Source organism: Dermacentor silvarum, chromosome 6 (assembly GCF_013339745.2).
Source record: "Dermacentor silvarum isolate Dsil-2018 chromosome 6, BIME_Dsil_1.4, whole genome shotgun sequence".
Lineage (NCBI taxonomy): Eukaryota > Metazoa > Arthropoda > Arachnida > Ixodida > Ixodidae > Dermacentor > Dermacentor silvarum.
The window spans coordinates 25,724,928-25,746,899 of record NC_051159.1 but is presented as its reverse complement, the minus strand read 5'-3'; positions in this window follow the sequence as shown (position 1 = coordinate 25,746,899).

Here is a 21,972-nt window from a genome sequence, read left to right as displayed (position 1 = left end):
CGTTTGTGACATTCCAGGAACGCTGTCGCTCGTAGGCGCCGACGCGTCCAGAGCTAGTCACGCCAAATGTCGCAAAAGGGAAGGTACCTCCGAAAATGATTGCTCGAGAATACCTTCCTATAGGCGTAGTTAAGTTAAACCAAGTTAATACCTAGCAGTAGCAGCCAGTAAGACTTGAGGATCGACAGTTTCGCTGTCCCTAAGCTTTGCACGACAGAGTCCAAACTTGCCCGTTTTTTTTTTTTCAGATGTCTTCTACAATGCCGGCGAACGCAGCGACGCTAGCGTGACCCGGACACTCGTTCGGTGCACCGCCAGAAAATTCGCAGCGCAGACGACAGCAAAAAATATCTTTGTTCATAGAAATTGTAGGATTGCCGAATCAAATATCCACAACAAGGAATTGTTTCTCCAGCCATCTCAAGAAACAAAATGCTTGTCCACACCAAAACATTTACATGTCAAAAAAGTCGAAGTTCCAACCAAAAGGCGAAGCATCAATTGCGATAGCAAAGTACTCGTACAGTATACGGAGTAAGGATAGTAGTTTTACGGGCTGCATAAACTTGGACACATTCGCTTACTAACTGAATTAACAAGCATGGTGTCAGCGAGCTCAAGCAAACATGAATATATCACACTTGATGATCGCAGTCAAGCCGAGACGTTTAGTTACCGGTAGTTTCTATGCGGTACGCGCTCGGCCGGCAGCTGCTCACATGCAGGAAGGAAAAATATTGTTCCTTGTTTTTTTTTTCCTTGGTTTTGTTTTTGTTTATTTCAAGAGTTTCGAATGGTTTCGAATGGACCTTGAAAAAAAAATGTGGTTGATCCCTCTTATATAGGAATCGGTATAGAACACGAAAGTGAAACGTGTCTTCACAGAAGTAGTGTAATGTTTATTGCACATTGATATATAATGTCTATTGGTGTTTTGTGGCTAAAGCGCCTTTAGGCGTTGATGCACCCACGCTGACGCCTGGTGGCACGTCTCCTCCATCACGACTACCAACGTCGATGACCATGAGCAACCGTCGTGCATATGGAAGCTGCACTACGCTGCACACGCTAGCACAACGCGAAAGACGAAGCACGTAACTGACACACTAATACAACGCGCAAGACAAAGCACGTAACTGAATCGTCACCGAGTCAAATCAGCGCGTACAGCGCGTCGTAATTGCAGCCTCCGCGATCAACTTCAGAAACATTTTCAGAGCTAATTGCGGAGGCCACGCTCCGCTGTGCTGAGTACGGTGAACGCCACCTAGGTGGCGTTGGTAGTGCTTCTTGATGCCAGCGTCCCTTCGAATGCTGACATCGAGGCGTCGTAGTGCTGAGACCACCGAAGCGTTCACTGTCGGTGCGCGTTAGTGTCATAATGCAGTACTTCTCTTTTCTGCTCGTAGGCGGCGGCACCGCCCCGAGCAAGAGCGCGGGTACACGGAGGAGTGTTAGATATATAAGGCGCGTCTGTGTAGCTCTCTGCAAATGCGTTTGTGGCGCAATGGGTTAAACGCTCGGCGGTCTATCGTCGCGGACCGAGAGGTCGTGGGTTCGATTTCCAAATTTTGCATGTTTGTGGAACTTTTTCTTCTGGTTTCTTTCTTTGTATTATGTTCGTGTATGTTCGTGTGACGTATTTCCGTGACGGAAATACGTCAGTGAGGTCTTGGTGGACCCCGGCATAAAACACTTTCGTGTTAAAAAAATCAACTGGGAGTACTAAAACCTACCGCGCGCTCTGACGTATCCTCCATGCTGTGACGTTTTTATCACGTGTTGGGCCACCACAGTCAGCGAAAATCGCGTCGCGGTATGTTCCCTCCTATATTTTCCTTCCTCCATGCCGCGCACCCTCCCTCCCGCGCTGCCTTCCCACTTTCCTCCTTTCGCGTGGGAGATTGATTCGCCAGTTCCCCTTGCGCCCGGTCGCAGCATACGCATTTAGTGCCGCAACTAAACGTCGCATCCCCTCCCTCCCTCCCATCTTCCCATGGCCTTTCGCACGACCGAAGACGTCGTGTTTGCTCTCCGCTGCGCGTTCGCTCTCCGTGAAAGCGCGCTACCCTTCACTCGCACATACAGCATACGGTGCATGGTGACGAGTTTATCGCCGTTGGACTTCATACGGAAACTCACGGCAACGGCGACGGCAGGAATGCGCTTGGAGTGTCCATTTAATTGCTATCGCAAGTGCACCAAAAAGGAACACCAAAAAATTGGAGGACGCTTAAGCTTCACCTTTAAGATTGGAACGCGATAGCGTTATCGGGCCCCGTTCGAGCCCCGTTATCGGTCTCCGTTGTAAGCTGGCTTTCCCACTGCTACTCACCACCATGTCGGTAGGTTGAGGTTAAGTCGTACTTTACTGTTTTTCTGACGGATTTCAGTGGGAGAAATTAAATTTTTGTTCAGCAAAACCTTACACCTTGTGGAGGGCCTGCGTGGTTGGGGTGGTTCGGGATGATTTTCTCCACCACGGACGCCGACATCGCACGCCGGGGCCGACGCCAGCGCCGGCGCCGAATTTTCTGCGACACGGGGTCCTTAACGCCATCGCGTTAAAATGAGGCCATCCATTTGTGTCATGGTATCTTCGTGCGTGCTTTTCTGTCTAAATGACCCGTCCCTGACACAATGTGACATCGAAATCTACACACCCATTCCACGATAAATTTGAAGTGAAAACTGGACAAAAGGGCTAAAACACGTTGAAGGGGGCTTATTATCGTTGGACGGCAGGCGGAAGGACTGCACGACGGGCGCGACAAAGACAGCCTCAGCCGGTCTGAACAGTTGGCGATCTGCGCTCGCACATCTAGCCAAGACAGTGTCCCAATGCCGCGTGCGTTGCTTCATCCCCACTACAGTACCCCGGCGGCGAAGGGAAGCCATCCTGGAGACTCAAGGCGACGTGATAATAAGAGGGTCATGATATGGGTTGAGGCGGCTCATTTGGACTACCTGGTGATCAAGACGACGCTTGTCGTAGGTTGGGTTGATCGGATCATTAACATAGGCGACGGAAGATAGGCACTCGATGACGCGATAAGGGCGTTGGTAGTTCATGGCAAACTAAGAGCCAGGCCAGGGGAATGAAACCGTATGCGGAGCCATACGAGGAAGCCGACGGCGAAAGCTTGTTCATTCAGATTGCGGTCATGGCGATCTTTTTGGAGGGCTTGGTTGTCCGAAGTAAATGAGCGGGTCAGCTGACGACACTCTTCAGCATATTGAGCCATTTAAAAAACTGGGTTGAATTCGGAAACGTCCGGTGTCGAGTGGTGTCGAGTGTGGCGCATGGTTCACGGCCATATAAAAGAAAGAATGGGGAAAAGCCGGTGGTCGACTGTGTCACGGTATTACACAAGTAACTGAGGAAGGGAAGAACGACATCCCAGTTAGAGTGGTCAGAAGTAATGTACATGGACAGCATGTCTCGCAGCGTTCGGTTGAAGCACTCTGTTAGTCCGTTGGTCTGCGGGTGGTAGGCTGTAGATGTACGGGGAACTGTACGGGTAACTGTACGGCACGAACGAAAGAGCTCCTGGAGAACATCGGATAACAACACACACTCCCTTTATCGATCAGCAGTTCACGTGGTGCGCCATAGCGGAGGACGAAATGACGCAAGATGCAGTTCGCAACCTCGCGAGCACCAGCCGCAGGCAGGGCGGCTGTTTCCGCATGCATCGTTAGGTGGTTCACTGTGACGATGACGCATCTGTTACCAGCAACAGAGTATGGAAGTGGCCCATAAATGTCGATTCCGAGACGGTCGAAGGGGCGTGCAGGACACGGTAAAGGCTGCAGGAGTCCCGGCGAATGGGGAAATGGCTTTCGTCGTTGACACAGTTGGCAAGACCGAATGTATTTGCGGACATATGTGAACAGATCACGCCAGTAATAATGTTGGCGGAGCCGGTCATGCTACGTTTTCAGCGCACCAGCGTGCGCATGTTGAGCGTAAGCATGAAAGTATGCGCAGACATCGGACCGAATGTGGCTAGGGATGAAAAGCAACCATTTACGGCCATTTGGTCGATAGTTGCGATTAAATAATAGTTCGTCCCGTAACGCGAAATGCGTGGCTTGTCGGAGAAGTGCACGTGAGTGTGCAGAAGTTGGTGGAGTGGAAAGAAAATTCAGGAGAGAGGCGATGCAGGGGTCTTTTCGCTGTTCAGAGGGGATGTCTGTGGTGGTAAGAGCAGCCAAGGAAAAGGCACCTGTTGAATGCGGGTCTCTGGTCCATTTCACAGGAGATCGTTAGAGCACATCTGCATCAGAGTGCTTTCGCCCCGATCAGTACACCACGCCAATGTCACATTCTTGCAGGCCTAGAGCACAACGTCCAAGGCGACCAGAAAGATCCTTCAGGGAAGCCAGAGAACACAGTGCGTGATTGTCAGTCACCACGGCGAAAGTGTGGCCGTATAAGTAGGGACGTAACTTGCTTATTGTCTACACAATTGCGAGACATTCTGTTTCAGCTATCGAGTAGTTGGATTCGGCCTTGGTGAGGGCACGGCTAGCACAAGCTACAACATACCCGGAAATGTCTGGTTGGCGTTGCGCGTATACTGGGGCGCTATAACGTAAAATGATTCCAAACTCCTGACGTCAAATTTACGTAACCACCGACGCAAGCATCTGGCGGTGACCCGCAACGTTGTTTGAACAACCCAATCAAACACTCCTCGTTTATTGGAGGTCGTCTTTGTTCGCTTTCAAAACCAATAACATTGTCTACAATCAGCGGTTTTTCTTTTCTAATTGGCTGACAAGAGGCAGGAGCACACTCTAGTGGAGAGGGTTTCGATGGGGCTGAGCCAGCACAGTGAAAATAGATAACCGCACGAAGAGGGTGGTGTCGGCTTTTCCGATTGGTCCGCTTCGCCTTAGCTTGCGGTGGCTGGTCGAAAATCGCGGCGGCGTGCTACCGAAGGATTAGAATGCCGCTAGAGCGGATCTTCAGCAAGGAAGAGTTGGCAAAGCGATGACGTATGCATGCCGAAAGGGCTCGATAACGTTTTAATACCACGCAAAAAGGTTTATCATGCGCAAATAAATACACGCTCACCGGCAGGTGTGGGTATCAAGGGCCTGAGTGATCGGCGGGCAGCCATCTTCTATTCCTTTCGGAACGGTTCAGTCTGTGGCTATTCAGAAAAATTTTCAGTTTTCTTCGGCATATTAATGCATTTTTTTTCGCGGACACGTCACTTTGACGTGGTGAGTGTTCGTGGTTTTGTGAGGTCGCGTGACAGACAGGCGAAGTGGGCGTAGCCAGAAAACGTTGGACCAATAGCAGAGGGCTAATGGTGAAATGGCGTCTAATAAGGAATGATTCTTTTTCTATTGTGCGGTTTAATCATGCATAATCAGTATGTACACGTTATATCAGATGGGGAGCTATCGTGGTTTTCGTGACGCCGCTTGACAGCAGGCGAAGTTGGGAGTGGCCCGAAAATGTTTTGACCAACCGTGGAGGCCTATTGCAGAAACTGGAATCAAAACAGTTTGGAATCATTTTACGTTATAGCGCCCCTGCACCAAGACCGACGCCGCTGTCGTCCGTGCGTACTTCGGCTTGCACAGTCGGGTAGTAATGACGCAGAATGGGTGGTGAGGTAACCAGATGCCGTAATGTAGTGAAGACGTCATCGCAGGCTTGAGTCCAATTTGAAAAGTCACCAGGGTCAGCAAGTAGCTTCGTAGGTGGTGCCATAATTCCTGACAAAACGTCAGCCCAGTTCCTGATAAAGCGACAAAAATACGAGCATGAGCCCACAAAGCTGCGTAGTTCTTTCACGGTCCATCATTCGCTCCAATGTTGCAGGCGCATTTCAAAGACCACATGGCATGACTTTGAATTCGTACAGGCCATATGGTGTGATGAACGCTGTCTTCGGACGATCACACTCGGCCATAGGGACTTGCCAATAACACGAACGCAAGTCGAGCGAAGAGAAGAATTGGGCTGCTTGTAGAAAATCGAGGGCGTCTTCTATGCGGGGAAAACAGGAAACATCTTTTCTAGCAATTTTGTTAAAACCCCGGTAATCCACACAGAACCTAATGGAACTGTCTGTTTTATTCACCAGCACAACGGGGGATGACCTAGGACTACAGGAAGACTTGAGGACTCCACGCTGAAGCATGTCGTTAACGTGCTCCGTAATTATACGATGCCCCGCTGGTGATACGCGGTTGGGGCTCGGTAGCAAATTTGTGTTGGTTCCGGTGTCAATTCTGTGAACAACGATGTTCGTTCCACCTAATGATGGTTGAGGGAAATCAAACGAACTTCTAAACTCGTAAACTCTAAGTGCGGTAAGAAGCTGCACACGTTGATCCGGAGCGAGGTTACTGTCGATGGAAGGAAAAAATACGTCCGAGGACACGTCCTCGAATGCAAGGTGAGTTGTCTGCGAGTTCAGCTCAGGCTTCGGACTGGGCTCATAGGAATCAATAGGCACGATAAGATCATCGTCGACTGACTGAACATGGCCAAGCGTCTCATTACGGCGCAACGTGAGAGGGCATGAGATAGCGCTGGGAATAAGTATTCTGGGGGCATCCTGGTGACGTGCTAGGACGGCAAATGGCAGCGACGCATGGTGGCGGCGACAGAATACGGCAGACGGTGTGAACAGAACTGTAGTTCAAGAACAACCATTCATGTGAGCGATGCGGCGGCCCCCTCGCGACACACACGTGCCGCCATTGAAACACCAAGTGCCGCCATTCTGACAGGAAAGGTAGTCTCGCAAAGATTTGCAGCAGTGGCCGTTCTCGGGAACGTCGTGCCTTTGCCGTCGAGGAAATGGAAGGTGAGAGCGAAGAAGAGATGTTGCTTGCTCTTGTCGCTCACAGCTCCACCGACAGAGCTACGTTGAAGCCTGTCGAGAAAGAGTTGACATGGCAGGGCCGGAAATTGCGAATGATTCTAGACACAGGTTCTCCGGTGGGCGTCATACCGAAGAACATATTTAAGGAATATCGCAAATGGTGGCCGTCACTGGAAAAAACATCGTTCCGCTTAGCATGCTTCCTCGGGCCATTACCAGTTTTTGGTCAGATAACCATGACGGCTCAGTCTTGATCGACTGTTGTGAACAGCTCGCTATTCGTGGTGGCATGTAACGGACCACTGCTTTGCGTTCGAAACACGATAGAGGCCTTCCGTAAGGCGGGTGTGTCCTTCTGGGACGCTGGAACCACCTCGAGTGCAGATTTTCGTAATAACAAGGTGACGCCTTTGCTTAATGAATTTTCGGATCTTTTCGAGAAGAAGCTTGACACCTGAAAGAAGGAGCCCACCAATGTTTCTGTAAGGCACGTACAGTGTCTTATGCCATGCGCTCCAAAGTTTCGGCCGAGATTCGACCGTCTTGTAGAAGGCGGAGTGCTTTCATTGATAAGCATTTCAGATTGGGCAACACCGGTGGGAACGTTCCGGTAGCACAAAAGAATGGTGATATACGATTATGCGGCGACTACAAGTTAATAGTCAACCCGGCGTCTTACTTGGAACAGTATCCCCTGCCCAAAGTTGGACACACATTTGCGGCGCTTTCGGGAGGCGAAGTCTTCAGTACTCTGGATTTGCGCAACGCGCACAATTAGCAGCCGCTGGGCGATGAAGTTAGAAAGACAGCAGAACTCAACACATTTCGGAGCCTTGACTACTACAATCGCCTAGCATTTGGTATTGTTTCAGCCCCCGCCTTGTTCCAGCGGCGCAGGGAATCGATTTTTTAAGGTTTGCCAAGTGTTCCAGTGCACCTCGACAACATCATTGTGGCGGGAAAGAAAAACGACACCTCATTACTGCGGCAAACGTTTCAGTGGCTTCGTGAAGACTTTCTGAAGTTCAATAAAGCCAAGTGGTGGTTTAGGAAAGTACAAGTATCGTTTCTGTGGCACCGCATCGATGCCAAAGTCTTCATCCTCTGCGAGATAACCTCGAGGCGGTAGTGGCCACGCCGAAGCCGACATTGCTAAGCCAGCTGAAATCTTTCTTGGACTTTATTACATATTATGTAAATTCTTGCCCAACTTGTAAACGACGCTGGGTCCCTTATATCACTCGCTGGCAAAGGGGGTGTTGTGGCAATGGGGGCCGTCTCAGGACAGCGCATTTCAAGAAGCAGAGAGTTCCTTAGGCAAGGCTAAACCAGCCCACGGAAAGTAAAGCTAGTTTCGGTTTCAAGGAACATGCGCATTCCTAGCGGTAGCCGGATATCCTAAGTTATTTTTCTTATTTCTCTTTTTGTGATATTTAAATCGGGCGAAGCGCGGGAAGTGGTCGCCATCGTGCGTCCGTCGAGCTTGCCTCCGCTCACTCTTGCCACTCGCTCAGTGACATCACCAGTCAGATCGCGCTTGCTCGTCTGCTTCGGTTGTCGTCCCAAGTGTAAAGATGGGAAAGATAAGACAGAGAAGCTTGATCAGGCGTGCAACGAACGGAAGACGCAGGAAACCAGGTCGACCAAGCATTAGACGAAGTTGGCTAAATCGGGGCATCACATGTGTTGCGCGGCTCTGTGGTGTTCGAACACCGGGAATTCCAATGCTGCGAAGTTTTTGAGGTTTCCTATATGACCACGGATACGCACAAGTCTATCACTCTATTTTCCGAGCAGGTATTCATTTTGCATGAGTAAACCAGTTCTGTGCAAGCCTGTGTGGACTGACGTATGAGCAGTGTCGCTCCACTCATTCGTCATGACAGCAGCCCACCTGTTGTCGGTGAAATAGTTGTAATGAAGGGCTTGAATACGTGTTTTTGGGCTATACATTTTTTCACTGTTCGTCGACATGCACAGCCGATGTTAAAAAAAGAAAAAGAAAGACGCGGCCGTGGTGGTTAAAAATTTTAGCGTTGCTTGGGATCTTCTGGAATGTATTTTCACTCATTATGTACAGATTTCCGTTGTTAATGAAAATTGCTTCTGTAGATTGTCAATTTCCCATTGCGTGGAGGTCAGCCTTTTTCCAGTACCGAATGTGTGAATAAAAAAAAAAAGCTTTCAACTTTTACTTGCGTTGAGTTTTGGCTGGCCGATGAATTGGCTAGTTTTAGTTGATCCACTTCGCAACACACGAACAAAATTAGCGATTGGTGGTGCCAAAAAGTTATTTTATCTATGCTACCCCCCCCTCTATCTGTGGACTAGTTGAAGTGTAGCCCTAAACGTAACCGCAAGTTGAAACTTTCAAAGCGACTACGTTCAGGAAATTACGAAATGTAATATATTAACCGTGAATATTGGTAAATAACAACGGTTCGCTATATAAATATTCTTCATTACAATTTCTTGGCACTGGTGCATACGATCAATGTCCCAGTGGTTTAGAAAATGAACAGCAGCTTACGAGGTAAACCTGGAAGCAGTGGCGCACCGACGGGGGGGTTCGGGGGTTGTAACCCCCCCTAAAGCCGACTTAACCCCCCTCTTTTGTTTAACCCCTTTTCTTTCCTTGCGCATTTGAGTACTGCAACTAAGATGTAAGACGCGCAATCGTCTGCACACTCACAAAAAGCGCATTTTTCGACAATTTCCCGTGAAGAAATTGAAATTAGTGCTATATAGATGGTATTGGCAAACTGTCAACCCCCCCCCCCCCCCCCTGGCAGAGATCCTGGGTACGCTACTGCCTGGTAGGAAGAAAGCGCTTCCTAATACACGACACACTTCACCGTGGTCTGCTCCGCGATTTGGCCAATGTCGCCGCACGGCCAGCGGACCTGCAAGAGAGCACGAACGCAGTCCGCTTGCAAGCAAAGTGGGAAAGGAGGACTTCAGTGGCAACCCTCCTCCTCCCGACTGCGCGCCCTCTCCCTCTACCTTCTGACCTCATCAGTGACGTCATGGAGGCATTGTTTTGTTTGTGAATTATTTCCAGTAGGATATCCGGCAGCCGCCAGTGGTGGAAGCGGCGCTACCGCCGCGTATCGGCTAAAGTCCCTATATAGTATCGGCATGGGACCGAGCGTCCCATGGGAGGTATAGGGAGTTCCCGGGCCCTGGCTAAAATTGTCCACTATGACCCGCGAAAACCCATTCGACTGCAATGCAATGCATCATCGGTTGGCTTGGGCGCAGTGCTGTCCCACCGCATCAAGGGCGAAGATTATTCGATAGCTTTTCGCTCTAGAACCTTGACGCCGGCAGAGCGCCATTATTCGCAACTGAAAAAGGTTAAGCGCTCGTCCTAGTTTTCGGTATGAGAAGGTTCAGAGTTTATCTTTTCGGTAATAAATCTTGTTTGATAACGGATAATCAGCCGTTGACGGGGCTTTTCCATCCCGAGAAACAAATTCCACAGATGGCGGTGGCAAGGACACAGCGTTGGGCGCTCCTTTTATCAGCGTATCAGTATGAAATGGAATTCCGGAAAGGACCATTGAACGCGAATGCCGACAATTTGAACGGTTTGCCGTTGCCGGAGCAAGGTCACTCTAGTGAAGATGATTCCGTCGAATATGTGCTACATGCGCAAGCTTTGACAGATTTTTCTCTTTGCGCGCAGTAGTTGGCAGACAGCACCAGCGAGGACAGGCTGCTCCGACAGGTGAAGACGTGAATTCTGCGTGGTTGGCCAAACCAACTTGGGCCGGAGCAACAGTGCTTTCAGCCGTACTTCACCCGCAGATACGAACTCACTGTGAGTAAAGAAATAATATACTGGGGTCATCGTGTAGTTCTGCCCGAGACCGTGCAGTCACTTATTCTGAGAGAACTTCACGACACCCACCCAGGCATGACTGCAATGAGGCGCCTGGCCTGTACGATGTTTTGGTATCTCCGATTGGACCAGGACATAGATAAGCTGGCACAAAGCTGCCAGGAATGCGTGTAATGTTGGCCCCTGCCAGCGGAACAGGTCCCTTCAAGCTAACCGAAAACCAACAAACATTGGTCTCGCCTGCATATCGACTATGCAGGGCCAGTGGAAGATCACATGATCTTGGTGGTAGTAGATGCGGAAACGAAATGGATACAGGCAGTACCCCTTATGACAGAAAGTGCAGAAACTACAGTCGAAGTACTGCGAGGGATCTTCGCGCGTTTTGGTTTGCCCCATACAGTCGTTTCCGGCAATGGGCCACAATTTAACAGTTCAGTGACTAACAGATTTTTCAAAATTAACCATTTATGTCATGTAACCTCCGCGCCATACTATCCGCACTCAAATGGATTGGCGGCAGCATGCAGTGCGCACTATTAAGGAAGTTATCAAGAAAGATAAGAATGGAAGTCTGCTTAATCGTATTTACAAGTTCTTGCTACGCTACAGGGCAACACCGGCTCGAGATGGCAAGTCCCCCACCGCGATGTTGCTGCGTTTTCAACGCAGGACTAGTCTAAGTGCACATTTTCCAGAGGAAGAGGTGGCACGGGATCCCAAGGTGAGCCGAACCACGGCACCGTTGTCACAACTCTTTTCACCGGGAGCGCCTGTTTGATCGCAGCAGTACAATCACGCTGGCTAGAGATGGTTACCCGGTACGGTGACGTCCACAAGAGATAGTCGTATAGTCACGGTGGACACTACTGGAGGGGTGCAGCGCCGTGACGTGGACCAAGTGTGGCCACGACTCGCAGCAGGTGAAGTAAACCAAGAATTCTACGTAACTCCGCCCGGAGACAACCAAGTCACCGAGAGTGATCAACCCTCTCCAGGGGAACACACCGAACCATTGTCATACGGATTACGTGATACATCCCATGTTGCCAGGGAAGCAACCTCAAGTCTACCGGCGGGCTTAGGACTTACTAGGCGTCCTACGCGCACAAGGAGGCCACCCGACAGGTTAGGCTTCTAGGGGGGAGGGGGGGGGGGAGAGTGCCGTATCACGTCAAAGCAAGCCTGTTTATCGCACCACGAAGTGCCCATGCTATTGTTGATTCGCACAGAATAAAAGCAGCCACGCTATTTTCAATACACCATTCCATTGCTTGCACCCACTGGGTCTGTCGTTGTTACCTGCGCTACACCAATCTCCATATAGTATCATTAGCGGCCGCAACCGCTCTTTGTGCGTTAGTGTCACGTAAAGGTACCTCAAGCACCGTCCACATCACAATCTGCACCCGAGGGGACGCCTCGTGCAAGTTGTGTACACCTTTCCCCCAACACTGCGCTAGTCCTACCGCTTTCCTGTTTGGCACGTCATTTATCCCACCTGCTAATCCTACAAGGTTCTCGAAAGGGAAACTGGCATCCGCCAGATGTTGCACGCAGCTACAAAGCAAACCCAAATGCTTCCGCAACTCCGAAGCGTTCTTTCTGAGAAACACGCTTGGGTTTCCTTTGGAGCTTCTTGCTCATTTGGGTGGGAGCCAATTCCCTCTTTCGTGAATACTCTTCACCCCCCCCCCCCCCCCCCACTTGCGGAGTTCCGCAGAACTGATTGTCAATACTACAAGGCTGCGTCCCCGTGCATTCTGTGCGAGCTTTCCTCTCGCTCGCTCCATGATAGAGCCACGTCACGTAAAGGTACCTCCATCACTGGAAATGTCTGCACCGCCACTGTTTTGTCGCCTTTCACCCTCTCCACAATCACCTCTGAGCACCTCATCAGACTTAAGTCAACTGCGATTATCGCCTTTTCACCGTGTCCTGCCTCCCTTTGTTATGATTTTCCGCGTGATTCTTATTTAACACGGAGCACTGACCCCTTCGATCCTGCTTTCGCTTTGTGGTAGCTTCAGGTAGCTGAACCTCCTTCCTGCTGCCCAAAGCGCACGTTCTACTCGTTCCACGCATTCCACGAGCATTGTGGGCGCTCCCGGTCCTGTCACGCCGGGAGACGGCGTTCCATCGTCGCTACCATTTTCGTTCGTGATGGTGGCCCTGTTGAGATTTTCTTCGCCTGCTCGAAGTCACTATTATACTACGCTCCGTCCATAACGCTCGATATTGAGCTCTTTCTTGAGCTCATCGACGCGTTTGACCACCCCATGCTGGCCAATCGTTTTTTCCTTTAGTGTAGCACCGACATCACAGTATCTGCCGATCGACTCGATTTCCTCTACATTGTCGTCCTTCCCATTGACAACTTCGAGGGACCCCACGCACACATGCACGCTTTACCGCCTTGCTTCCCGCAAGTTGCACTTACCTTTCTCTAAAACATCGAACCTTTCAAAGCACGTACCTACAATTGTGCAAACGGTGATAGGCACAGAACCTAACTTCATCATCATCAGCCTATATGTATTTCCATCATCAGCCTACATGTATGTCCACTGTACATGTCGCTCTTTGGCCATATCTGGCCCTTGTGCCGATAAGAACCATATATCAATTAATTAATGTCCACTGCAGGACGAACGCCTCTCCCTGCGATATCCAATTACCCCTGTCTTGCGCTAGCTAATTAGAACTTACACCTGCAAATTTCCTAACTTCTTTTTTTCTTTTTTTTTCTTTATTGATACTGTCAGCCTTTTTTAGGGCCATTACAGGAGTGGAGAAAAAAATAAAACAAGCAATGTCAACACTCATGATTTAAACAGGGCGTACAATACATCTGAATACAACGTACAAAAAATAAATTGCAGCGCATATACATTGCAATAAAGAAAGCAGAAAAACCAATCAATATCCCTTGAGGCATGCAAATATAAGACCAACATACACAGATAATAACAATATCATACAATCAGATGATTCACAAAGTCAGATGATTAACGCACCGTGCTCTGGGGATAAATAGCGGCACGCAAATTATTCAGAAAATTATTAAAACAGGCAGACTGAACTATACGAAATCGGGAAGCATGTTGCACTCTTTTATCGTTCTGGGAAAGAAGCTATATTTAAATGGGTCATTCCGCGTTACTGAATTTACATGCTGTGGCAATGTCTTGAAGATTCATTAGTAGAAATTTCAAAATAGTTCGTCCTATTAATTTTTATTTCATTATGGATAATAAGGAACAGGAACTTGAGCCTATCATACTTCGTCCTGAATTCTAAATTGGAAAGATTTGAAAGCTGACATAGTTTTGAAGGGGTGTGACACAGTCGACCATATTTGTTGAAGATGAATCGGTAAGCTAACCTCGGAATCCTTTCCAGTTTCTTACGGTTTTTCTCTGTGTAAGCGTCCCAGACAATTTTCGCGTACTCAGTGATTGGTCTGACCAGGGTTCCATAAGCCATGTTTTTAAATTCAGAGGTTGCTCTGTGTAAATTTCGCCTTAGGCTCCAAAGCGCATTATTCGCCTTCTGACTTACTTCCTCTACATGTCTATTCCAGCTTAAGTCACTTGTAAATAATAAATCCAAATATTTGTCCTCCTCTGCATTTTTTAGCTTGTTGTCATGTATACTATAAGGAAATTGCAGGATCTTCTTTTTTCTTGTAATAGACATGCTTACTGATTTAGCTGGATTTATAACCATTTGCCAGTAAGAACACCATTTTATAAAGTTTTCAAGGCTGCATTGCAATTTAATGTGGTCACTAGAAGATTCTATACTATTATAAACACAGTCGTCAGCGAATAGTCTTATTGGATCAGAAATGTGGTGTGACAGGTCATTAATGAAAATAAGAAATAAAAGAGGTTCAAGGACACACCCATGAGGTACTCTAGATAACACGGGTTGTAGACTGGACCTATGCGCGTTTATTTGAACCTACTGCTGACGGTACTGTATATACGAGGTAAACCACTTTGTGAGGTTAGGATTCTTAAACACTGTAATAATTTTGGAGAAAAGTTTGGATTGAAGAACTTTATCGAATGCTTTGGCAAAATCTAAATATATGAGGTCCATCTGTCCAGGGGACTTTATCATTTGTGAAGTGTCATGAACCACTTCAACTAATTGAGTGATTGTAGATAATCCTTTACGGAATCCATGCTGCACAGGGGATAACAAGTTACACATTTCAAGGTATTGTGACAAGTGTTTGGATATGATGTGTTCCAGAAGTTTAGAGCATGTACTTATGAGGGAAATTGGTCGGTAATTGCTAATGTCTTAAGTGTTTCCGGTTTTATATACTGGTAGTATTCTCTCTAGTTTCTATGCGGTAGGGAAAGAACCATTCAATACTGAGGAATTAAATATTTTTGTAAGGAACTTAGACTCCCATTCAGCATACCTCGCGATATGTCCAGTCTTGTCATCAATGTCAGGTCCACAAGTCTAAGTACCTTCAGAGAAAAGAGGAGATGATCCTACCTCAACATTCTGAAATACCGTTTGAAGTCGTCCAGGTGGATTTTGCAGAGCTCAAGAAAAAGGCGACAAGAGTAAGAAAAACACAGTATTTCCCAGTGGCAATATATCAGTGCACTAGAATAGTGGCTACATGACTGGGAAGGAAGACGCAAATAGTGTGATCGCCCTTTTGAGTCGCGATATGTTTAAGAATACTAAAGTAGTAATCTCAGACAATGGACCTGTATTTATAAGCCAGCATCTCCAAAAGTGGGCGAAGGAACGAGGAGTTGTTTTGCGACGCTGCGCGCCCTACCGCACTGCAAGAATTCCATTTCTCCAAGTTTCGAAGGCGGAGAGAAGTGCTGCTTGGAGGCCGCTGTAGCTCATCACAATCGGTCGCACACTGCGAGCATCGGCTGTGGCCCGTATTTCGCAGCATTTTTCAGGCGCTGGTGCTCCCCGCTGAGCAACAGCTGAGCACTGTTGACCACATGCAATTGTGCGAGATGCGGAAAACTGCTGAAGCATACCAGAAGTACCGTGAAGATATGAATTGATATTTCGGCCGCCGCCACAACACACGGACACCCCTTAGTTAACTGAACGATTTAGTACTTGTCAGAAAAGGTCTTCCGGGTGCAAAGCAGGTATACGAAGAAGTTAGTGAAGGTCTTAACGAAGACGACGAAGTGCCAGGTGGTTCGGAATGAAGAAAATGGCTGACACCTTATAGCCAGCCCTACTCTGTATTATTACAATGTTTAAGGTAGATAGGGGTGGATTAAGGCTGATTACAGTCGATTAAGGTGGATTAAGGAGGACTAGGGTGGATTAAGGTGTATTAAGGTCGACTAAGGTGGATTAGGCAAAACTAGCTTGCATTAAGGTCGATTAAGGTATATTAGCATGAATTTGAGTGGATTAAGGTCGATTAAGGTGTACTAAGGAGGATTAGAGTTGATGAAGATAGATTAGGGTCGATCAAAGTAGACTAAGGTGGAAGAAGGCAGATTAAGGTGGTTTAGGGTGTATTTGTCTCGATGCTTTATTGTATATATATATATATATATATATATATATATATATAGTTATGCATATATACAATTTCGTCATTTCAGAATAACACATACCAGCTTCGCTGGTCTTCCTTCTAAGAGGAAGGGCACTAAGTTTTTTTTCTTTTGTTTATCTAACAAGCATAAAAACGTTCTCACTGCTGATTTTTCTTACAGGTGCGCTGGCTCTTGTCATGCTGTGTTCTGCTCCTCTGAACATATTTCTTCCATATCTGATATCTGAGCTTAGCGCCGATGGTGCCACGGCCTATGCAGTTAATATAGGACTCTTCATACTTGGAGGTAAGCCAAGTGTTTGGAGGTAGAAATGCTACAGATTGCATGTTCGGAAAATGCACTTAAGCACGCGGAGTATGGAGTAGACTGTTTATCATATTTGGTAGTAAGAGTTGTACGGGTTGCAGGTATTAGGAACGCCTTTTGTTGTACTAACTATTGCTTTCACCAAACTTCATCTGATGGGGGGACTATCGGTGACAATTAAAGCGATAAAATTATTCCGAGCTGTAATAATAATTACTAGACGCCGGATTTTACGCAACAAGAAGTGTGGGTATTGCGTGTCTAAAGGTGGCACTTAGAGGTACTATAGTGGCCTAAATTGACATTTTAAACTATTCGCAAAAAATGACCAGTTTTACCTATTGAATGCGTGTAGCTCATCTGCATGGAAGGAATCGGACGTTGCGTTTACGGGGTAGAATTGAAAGGCCTGTACTGCAAGCCACCGCTTTACATGATTCTGTTGGGCAGACGAGAAGTACTTTTTAACACGAAAGTGTTTTATGCCGGGGTCCACCAAGACTTCACTGACGTATTTCCGTCACGGAAATACGTCATAGAACATAATACAAAGAAAGAAACCAGAAGAAAAAGTTCCACAAACATGCAAAATTTGGAAATCGAACCCACGACCTCTCGGTCCGCGACGATAGATCGCCGAGCGTTTAACCCATTGCGCCAAAAACGCTTTTTTTTTCTTTATTGCCACATTGAACAGCACAATTACACAAAAACATACATTCGAGGGAACAAACTCCTGGAACTGGCTTCGCGCTATCCCGTTAATATTCGGGCATGTTTAACAATGCTCCAACTCTTGGGAGCCATTCAGGCTCTGGGGTTTGAAACTGGTACACAGTAATAATTCTATTAATGCTTTCCTTGAAATATAGCCGTATCGGTTTCGCGTCTATGTCAGCGTTCCGCACTGCCATCCTAGATCGCCAAATGCTGTGCAGGCCCAGGAGCATAATGAGGTCAAATGGAATACCATCCTCATGTTCAACTGGCAAAAATCGTATACCGAATGAGTCCACCGATAGGTCTTTCTTGAGAGTACGTTGTAAGATGTCCCAGAAGAAAAATGCTTCCCTACAGTCTAGGAATACATGCTCGATCGTTTCTGGCTTCCGACAAATGAAACAGTGAGTCCCCCAAGGTACAAAAAATTCCTTTTCCTCCAAATAAGTTTTCACATCTAATGTTTTTGTATGCAATTTGAAGAAAAATGTTTTAACTCCTCCTGGTACACTCATGCTTTTCACTCGTTTAAGAACGTTTGCCCATGGTCCGGCACAGCATTGTGATCTATACAGAGGAACTGGTAAGACAATGTCACACAGATCCTTGTATAGTTTTTTTCCGCGACACAGTCCAAAGATAGTCCAATGAAAAACGAGCCTGCAGGAAAATACATGACAGGTAGACCTCTTTTAGGTATCCACCCAGGCCTCCCGGCATACTTTCCGACGTGACTACAAAGTTTGGTAATACTCTTCCTAGTCTAACTTGACAAACAGTTCGTAAAAAGGGGTCTGGTACATCGCGAAAAAACATGAATCGGTTTACTAACTGCCTTATATAGAGATGAGACAGACTCAATCCTCCGTAGCGCACACGTCGAAACAGGTTGGTTCGCCGTGTGCGCTCCCACGTAGATCCCCAAATGAAAACGGCAAGAACTCTATGCAACTTTTGCACATTCACGCGTGAACAATGAATTACTTGCATTATGTACCAAAGCTTGCCTATTAAAAACAAATTACACATCGTTGCTCTCGCAAAAATTGACCAGTAAAAACTCTTAAGATTATCAGCCTTTTCGCGCACTTCGACAACTTTCCGCCGCCACAAAGGCTCACTGTCCTTGTAATTTTCCAAGGGCACTCCTAAATAGGGTGCTGGAGTAGTATCCCACCTGACGTTGCAGAACATGTTTGGGGTCGTTGGCCAGTTTCCATGCCAAAATCCCAAGCACTTTCCCCAGTTGATTGCGCTGCCACTAACCTCACAGAAATCTTTAACAACTTTAACGGCATTAATGATGCTTTCATGATCAGCACAAAATAGTGCTATGTCGTCAGCATATGCAAGCAGACGTACTTCCGCTGCATGGAGACGGAATCCTCGTATAGTGGAGCTATTGATGATGCTCAAACAAAAGGATTCAATGTACACGGAGAAAAGCAATGGCGAGAGAGGGCATCCTTGACGTACCGAGCGTTCCACTTTGATGCGCGCTCCAACCACCTTATTTACTATCAAACGCGTCGTGCAACCTCTATACGCCATGGCGACACCCTCTCTTAAAACGGATCCAACGTTCACGTGTTGTAATATCGCCAACAGTATATCGTGAGGTACTCTATCAAAGGCTTTTTCAAGATCTAGCTGTAGCATTGCGATGCTGTCAGAATTAGCATCACAACACTCAAGAACGGAACGGGCTTTATGTATATTTGTAACTATTGATCGACCTTTTATGCCACAAGTTTGGTGTTCACCGACTAATTCTTGTATTACAGTTTGCAGCCTCTCGGCAAGAATTTTCATGAATATTTTGTAGTATATGTTTGTAAGTGATATCGGTCTGTACGAAGTAACTTGCATGAGCTTATTCTTGTCTTTAACCTTAGGTATAAGAACAGTGTTTGACGTACGAAATGATGGTGGAAGTACTGACATATCGAAAGCCTCGTTAAAGAGTGACACTAAGACTACAGCTACTTTTTCCCTTAGAACCTTATACAATGATGCTGTAAGCCCATCTGGGCCCGGGGATTTCCCAGGATTGAGATCATTAATAGCTTTCTTAACCTCTTCCAGTGAGATCGGCATTTCCAAATTTTCTTTCGTCTCATCGCTTACTCGCGGCATTAGAGTAAGAAATTTATTTTTAAATGTGTCTACGTCGACTTCAATGCACGAATATAATGCACTGTAGTATTCATAAAACGCTCTTTGGATACCTTCCTTATCTGTAATAACAGCGTTTTTCCACTCTACTTTTGCTATTTCGTTAAGGTGCGCGCGACTTTTTTCCAATCCTAGTGCGCGCTTGGTAGGGAACTCCCCACCCATTAAGCGCTCGGACCGAGCTCTGACTACTGCGCCTTCGTACTTCTCCCTATCTATGAGTTCCAATTTCTGCTTTATGGTACTTATGTCTTCTGTAAACGTTCCGGGCTGTCTGCACTCTTCTGAAATGAACGTGCCTAGGTTGGCTCGGAGCACCTTTTCTACACTTTCTTGCTTGTGCTTTATGGCACCTGACCTTTCAATGGCCTTCATTTTTACTTCTTGCTTAAAGAGCTCCCAGTGTTCCCCAACTTTTTTATAATATCCTTTGTCAAATTTCGCGATTGCGTTTGTGACATACCTTATAAAAACGTCGTCTTTTAAAAGCTTGTCATTAAGTTTCCAATTTTCCCAAACAAATTTACACGTTTTATCTTTTCTTTTTCCGACACGGAATGTTACGAGGCAGTGATCGCTAAATGATACCGGCTGAACCCGATATTCTCCGATCAACGGTACTACATCTGCAGATAAATAGGCGCGGTCCAACCGCGCGTGGCTTTGACCTTGAAAATGGGTAAAGCGAATATCATTCCCAAACCCACAACATTCACCCACGTCTTCTAAACAATGCTGACTGATGATATTATTTAAAGAAACAACACTGACATCTCTATAAGGGGTCGAGCTGGTTTTGTCGTTTGCCATGCATACGCAATTGAAGTCACCAATGACAATTACAAACCGATCTGTAACACAGTAGTTACTGATAGCTTCAAACATTTCTTTTCTCTGTTCCGCGTTTGTATATGCATAAACGCATATTATTCGCCAATTGCGTTCAAATAATGTGATGTCACAAACAATGAAATGGCCTAAATTACATGTCACAACGTTCTCTACAACTGCACCCAATATTCTACGTATCATCAGCACACACCCCACCGACTTTCCCACTGCATGACACACACATACATCGTACCGACTAGTAAAGAGGCGCACCATACTATCCGTCTGTTCTTGACTTTCGATTTTAGTTTCTTGAACTGCTACAATGTCCAAATCTCTTTCAGTAATTAACCTGAAAAGCTGATTTTGCCTCCTTCTTGAGGCCAGCCCTCTGACGTTTAATGTCGCTACAAGCATATGCTTTTCAAAGGTAGCCATCTTTAGTTTTGTTATTGCAGCCAGGCAAACAGTATGGTGCTCACCTTAACATACAGACTAACATCCCGCGTGGTGCTGATGAAACAGTATTTACAACTTCTCAGTGTCGTCGCGGGGAAGCGACGACGAGCGTTGCGCTCTGGTGACACGCGGCTATTGCGCCACAAACGCATTTGCAGAGAGCTACACAGACGCGCCTTATATATCTAACACTCCTCCGTGTACCCGCGCTCTTGCTCGGGGCGGTGCCGCCGCCTACGAGCAGAAAAGAGAAGTACTGCATTATGACACTAACGCGCACCGACAGTGAACGCTTCGGTGGTCTCAGCACTACGACGCCTCGATGCCAGCATTCGAAGGGACGCTGGCATCAAGAAGCACTACCAACGACACTTAGGTGGCGTTCACCGTACTCAGCACAGCGGAGCGTGGCCTCCGCAATTAGCTCTGAAAATGTTTCTGAAGTTGATCGCGGAGGCTGCAATTACGACGCGCTGTACGCGCTGATTTGACTCGGTGACGATTCAGTTACGTGCTTTGTCTTGCGCGTTGTATTAGTGTGTCAGTTACGTGCTTCGTCTTTCGCGTTGTGCTAGCGTGTGCAGCGTAGTGCAGCTTCCATATGCACGACGGTTGCTCATGGTCATCGACGTTGGTAGTCGTGATGGAGGAGACGTGCCACCAGGCGTCAGCGTGGGTGCATCAACGCCTAAGGGCGCTTTAGCCACAAAACACCAATAGACATTATATATCAATGTGCAATAAACATTACACTACTTCTGTGAAGACACGTTTCACTTTCGTGTTCTATACCGATTCCTATATAAGAGGGATCAACCACATTTTTTTTGTTAATCAGCATACTGGGGGGGGGGGGACACGCTCCGATCGGCTCCTACTTTTTCTCGATCTCTTGAAGGTTTACGAAGTGGTCGCCCGTGAACTTTGAGTGCATTATTTCAGTGAAGTGCTGCCGAACACGTGGATACCATTTTTGGGGGGGTGGGTGGACTTTCTGAGAATTTATCGCCGATCTTGTGCCGACCACGCTGAACTGAGTGCTAACACTAACTCTAAACGCAACGGCGCCAGTCGCCGCAAGACTCTGGGCTGCTGCCGCTGGCCTGCGTGAGCCTGTAGGCGCTAGTTGACCGCTTTTTGTGCGATGGATAGTCAGTACGATGGGGACGATTTAGCCCCCGAAGGTTTTGGGAAAGATTCTGGCTGGATA